Below are 6,000 nucleotides of genomic sequence, written 5' to 3'. Positions count from 1 at the left end.
GTCTAACTGTGAAGACGTAAAATGAGTGAAAGGGCAGATTTTTTTGATGAAGATTGAAGTATGATTTATAGTAAAAAATAAAAAAACTACAGTAAATGCAGAATTGCAATTGTACTTCAAACCGTTTTGACCAAAAAGTCGGCTAAGGATAGTTCAGTTTTTAATCAATGAAAGCAATTATTTGAATGCCCAAAATCTAGTCCAGACTCACTTTAATTGAAATGACGGTGTGAGACTAAAAAAAGTAGTGTCATTGATTCCTCAAGTGATGGTTAGAGTGAAGAATGAAGTCGGCCTTGTCCCGGACCGATCTCTTTCTTCTCGGCAGCTCGTTGAAGGGAACAGTAGGGTTTTATGACCGGATTAAAGAGCCCTGAATTGAGGTAGGCAGATTAACTGTAGTCGGATTATAAGTGTCAGGAAGAAGTTTGGCAATGTAGCTAATTTGTGCCAGTCATGTTCATAGTCATTCTGGTTAGACTAATACTATATTATAATCGTCACTCTTCTCAAGCGACCTCCTGATCCCCCGCCAGGCATCTCCATCACGGTTTTGTGGAGCCACGGTAACTCTCTCCTTCTATCCTAGTTTTGAATCGCTTCTATTTTTTTGTTGATTACATTGTCAGTCTAACCTCCTTGGTACGTGGAAATAGATTTAGCCAGCTTTGTGCTGGCACGGGCTCTCGCTCTACAGCAGCCCGTAGCGCCTCAGTGGCGTGATCGGTACATAGGTCTTGGCCTTCCACCTCGGTGGCCGCGAGTTCGATTCTCAGGCTTTCCACTGAGGGGTAAGAGATGTGTCTTTCTGGTGATAGAAGTTCACTCTCAACGTGGTTAGCAAGTCACGTAAAGCCGTGGTCCCGTTGCTGAATAACCAATGCAGCAGTCCGTAATTTAAGGTGACCAAATTTCAGAGACAAAATCCGGGGACATTTTCGGTTCAGAGGCGTTCAAAACATAACGTGTTTTTGTCACTGAAAAACTAAACCGGGGACACTGCAGCCCTTACCAATCATAAAGCAGCATTCAAAAGTTTCTCTCACCCTATTTATCCAAAATTGCAAAGGAATTGAATTAAAATTCAATCGATTAAATCAAGGTAGGCTAAAATTTAATGACTACTTACCAGTGATTGAACAGTATTCAAATTATAGCTACGGGCAAAGCACCGCTGGATGGCAGCAGAGAGTGGTGCAGGCTGGCTGCTGGCGGGAATGAAGGCAAGCGGGGAGGGAGTCAGGGACGTGCGCGACGATATTGACGATGGTTTGGCGGGAAATTTGGTTTTATGTTCATGGAAGGTCATCTCGCAAATTATGCCGTGGAAAGCTGTTTATCATTTCCTTAGTTACATAGTACACTGGACACTGTGCAGTGCGATTAGTACGGTGTGCAGCTATGTCTCGTTTGGTCGACATTTTCGTTTTTTTTCGTGCATTCCAGTTTCGGATCTTTCAGTCACAGTGAAAACCGGGGATATTTCCGGGGACAGCAGTAGCCGGGGACAGGTCACCGAAAACGGGGACCGGGGACGTCTGGTCACCCTACCGTAATTGGTAAGTGTTCATATGGGTGGTTGGATTTAAAGGTGTTGCCAACGAGCATCTGAGATAAGGGACAGGTCATTGCCCTTGACATTATACTCTGCTGAAAAAAATTGCTTAAAAGCAAAAGCTTGTAATGAAAAAACGAAAGTTCGAGTTGCAAAAGCCTAGGCAAAAAGTGATTGTCTAAAATAGTATGAATGAAGATTATATATTACCGTTTGCTACCTTTTGCTTAATGGATTCCGAGCGTTTGCTTAGAGACAGCCACATGGTACTCGTGTTTCAGACATTCCTGATGGGCCCAACTACCGGTATACATAAAAACGCAGAAAACCATTTGAGTTTTCTGGCTAGTTTGCCTTTGATTACCATCCGTTTCAGGCAGTGAGTTTAATCTGAATGCAGTATGAAACAAGACAATGTAAATAATTCATGAAATAAATGCATCTTGGGTATCCTTAACTCCGAACCAAATCGTGTTTGCAAAAATTCAAAGGAGAGTTAAATAAGTGATAACAAATGTTCCAATATTACTTTACAAATACTGTATAGGTAATGAGAAATGGTAGGAGTATTTGTTGTAATTGTAGTTGCAGTTAAGGACTGTTGCAGTTGTTGTTATAGTAGAAATATTAGTAGTAGTTTTTTTACCTGCTGCATAGGTAACATATTTCAAGGAAAGCTAAGCCCACGAATGACCTCCAGTGTAATATACAAATTCACTTGCCCCAGACCTACGTCGGTTGCACACGGGGGTTGCTGAAGGTGAGGATAGATTCTCATCGTGGTGTTAGCTACAGAACAAGGGTTAAACTATCGAACCCTGAATTCTTCACTAGACGTGGCCAGGTGATTAAATGTAAACATAAAATGAAATATGATGATTTTGATATTTTGGGTAGAGCCTCGAATGACCAACTTCTAACGGTGCTGGAATCGTTGTTTATTAAAGGGATTGTTCCGCAGTTCAACTCCAGTCCTCTGCCACGCCTCTGTACCGTACTGTCGTGAGCGTTTCAGGAACCCCAAGTTGCCCTTCGTTGTCACTCGACTTTCTTTCTTTTTAATTGAATTATATATATGTGTGCCTTCTATTCTGTTTTAATAATTTTATGACATTTGTAATTTTTTATTTTTTTATTTCGTCTTTTGTCTGAGTCATCTTTATTTTTTGAAAATGGGACGTTTCTGGACTGTCCAGAATATATATATATATATTATATATATATATATATTATATATATATATATTAATATATATATATATATATATATATACAGCAATTTTATATGAGTTTTCCTTTTACAAATTTGTTGAAAATCTTCCATCATGTGAGGTTCACTGAGGTTTCAAGCACCTCATGAGCTGCCTTGAAATTCTTTAAGCTATTGCTTAGGAGCATAAACAATTACTAACTTTTTATTCATAGTAAATGAAGCAGGAGTGCTGATGATTTCCTAGCATTTGCTTGAAGTTAAGTATCAGCTGTAATTATTTGCTACTAGCAAAAGCGGTTGCTTTATTTCATTCATTAGAAGTGAGGCAAATACTGTAAAATCCGAGCAAAAGCATTTGCTTAACGTTATATTCATCAGGCCACAATGCCCTGTCGAACAATGTCCGCGAATACCACACACAAGACGCTCTCCATAGGAAACCAGACAGTGGATGAGGTGGCAAAATCCTCCCCCTGCCCCTCCCCCACCCCTAAAAATGCCCATCCTCAGGGACAGTATGGCCATGTTGCTATAGATATGTCAGACCTATAGCGGAATCTGAGAAGTCTAGGAAACAACATCCAGTTACTACAACCTTATTGCCTTCCAACGGCGTTTGTCATACTCTTTTTTCCACACTTCCTATTTTTCCAGTTTTTTCTTTAGTACTTATTCCCTGGTTCATTGCTTCTCCCGGGACAAGGCAAATAAATACCCCACCCCGCATTTTATTAGTGTTTTTTTTTTTTTTGAAAAGAAGATTATTGAGATGGCTATTTGGATGTCCGTCCGCACTTTTTCTGTCCGCCCTCAGATCTTAAAAACTACCAAGGCTAGAGAGCTACAAATTGGTATGTTGATCATCCACCATCCAATTTGCAGCCCTGTAGCCTCAGTGATTTTTTATTTTATTTAAGGTTAAAGTTAGCCATGACCGTACTTCTGGCACTGCAATAGGTGCCAACCACTCAAGCCACCGCCGGGCTTGGATGAGTTTCATGGGCCGCGACTGAAAGTTTCACGACTGTGGGTGAGATTTTCGTACAGCATTATACGCTGTGTGGAAAACTCGACTGCTTAGGCGCATGTTTTACTTTTTTTTCAAAGAGCTCCGTTACTCACTACAGTATAATATCGTCATCCATACAAATAACCAACAGTTTATAATGAATTTTCATTCGTCAAACTTTGAACTTTACCCGCACAATATTCATAATGTTTGTTGTACTAGTTTAAATAATCTTATTTGAAATACGATTCAGATGTTTGAAAAGTAGAAATCCATTCACCTTAACATCATACAATTCAAAAGTTCATTTGCTGCTGAATGTCGTATATTTATGATACTGCAATCCGAATATTCCGCAACCTAAATATTTTAAAACTCTCTGGTTTCATATATGGTCTGAAGTTCATGCAACCTGATTTCGTTAATCATAATTTAGAATTCATTCTTCATAATTATTCTACAATCCAAAGTTTTAATAATCAAAAGTTCATACACAATTTAACAGTTTGATAATCGAGAGCCTGCGGTCCTTCAAGTGATATATAATTCAGAAACCGTGGGATTTGGTGTAGAAGTTTGGGGAACCGCTGAAGAAAGGTAGTACTATGTTACTTGGTGTACCGCCTAGACCCATGTAATGCTCTTTCAGGACAGCCACCTTCCCCTCTCACACACACACCACACACACACACACACCTCCTGAGGCAAGGCTCGCCGTTTGCTAGCGTGGGCTTTCAGGTCGTAGAATATTTCTTGGCATATTTCATATCCGGACCACTACCTAACGATCCTCTCAACCCGGATATCCGGTAATATGCCAACATTCCTTTCTAGATAGCTGAACAGTGTTTTATTTACGTTGCTCTAAATCGCTTTCCCGGCAAATAGCGTAGAGTTCCAGTGGCCTAATATAGAAGAAGTTAGTAGTTGGCTATTATTGTGTTATTGCTAATGCTGTCGTCATAGTTGCTTGGTAGTTTTAGCTGTCGCTATTATATTATCATCGTTGTTGTGCGTATGCTATTATTGATCACTTTCTGATGATATATTTATCTTCATCATCATCATCATCATCATCATCATCATCATCATTATCATGGCTCGTACTGCTTTTCTTTTCTCTTGAAAGAACCTACGTGAGAGAGAAATAGTCTACGGTAAGCTTTTCCTATTAAGTCTAGGGAACGGTCTCTAGGGGAGCGGTGAAGAAGAGCTCGTTTGGGAAACGCCGGAGGGAGGCGCTATATGAGCAGCCTAGGCGTACGCGTCGCCAGCCCTCGAAAGGGACTGAGTCCAAAGAAGCAGCTTTAATAAGGATTAAATCTATATATATATATATATATATATATTTATATATATATATATATATATATATATGTATATAAAAATTATAGTATATATAGATACTATCTAATATATATATATATATATAATATATTATCTATATATGACTATACACATATATTATACATAAGTGTGTTTGTGTTTTCCAAATAGCTACAATGACTTCCTAGAGGAAGTATACATCCACAAACTTCCTGTTATACATTAAGTGATATTTGTGAGTATTAAAAGCCACGCTTGCACAAGTGCCGAAATTCATACAAAAGCTACAAACATACATACATATATATTAATATGAATACAAGACAAACGCACTCCAACGTAAAAAAGGAAAAAGAAGATACTTGAAAGAAACTAAAAGCCAGAATTGCGGAAAGCCTATAGACTGACAAAACCTATGGTATGAAAACCTTGGGTTCAATTGTAACCTCTCGGCGTAATGCATATTAATGGGACACCTGCGATGACACAGCAGCGTAATGCATGTTAATGTGACACCTGTGAGAACACAGGCCGTAGATGGCAACACAGATATTCGTGTCAATTACGTAAAACGTAATCGAGACGAGGGTTAAACGTCCCACCTACTTGGAAAATAGACGAAGATTTTTGGCTAAATTTAGTGCTATTGTTGTAATAATAATATGAATAGCATCTTTGTTTTTTTCCCAGTCTTAATACTTTAAAGCTGCAGCCATTCCATTGGAGCATGGTGTTTATTAGTAATTCCACTTAGAAAATCGTAACTTCATCGATAATGACAATATGTTTGCTTGTTTGTTTGTATGGTGTTTTTACGTTGCATGGAACCAGTAGTTATTCAGCAACGGGACCAACGGCTTTACGTGCCTTCCGAACCACGTTGAGAATGAACTTCTTT

This window comes from Macrobrachium nipponense, chromosome 12 (assembly GCF_015104395.2).
Source record: "Macrobrachium nipponense isolate FS-2020 chromosome 12, ASM1510439v2, whole genome shotgun sequence".
In the NCBI taxonomy this organism is placed as follows: Eukaryota; Metazoa; Arthropoda; class Malacostraca; order Decapoda; family Palaemonidae; genus Macrobrachium; species Macrobrachium nipponense.
The sequence above is the reverse complement of the archived record's forward strand: the minus strand, read 5'-3'. Positions refer to the sequence as shown.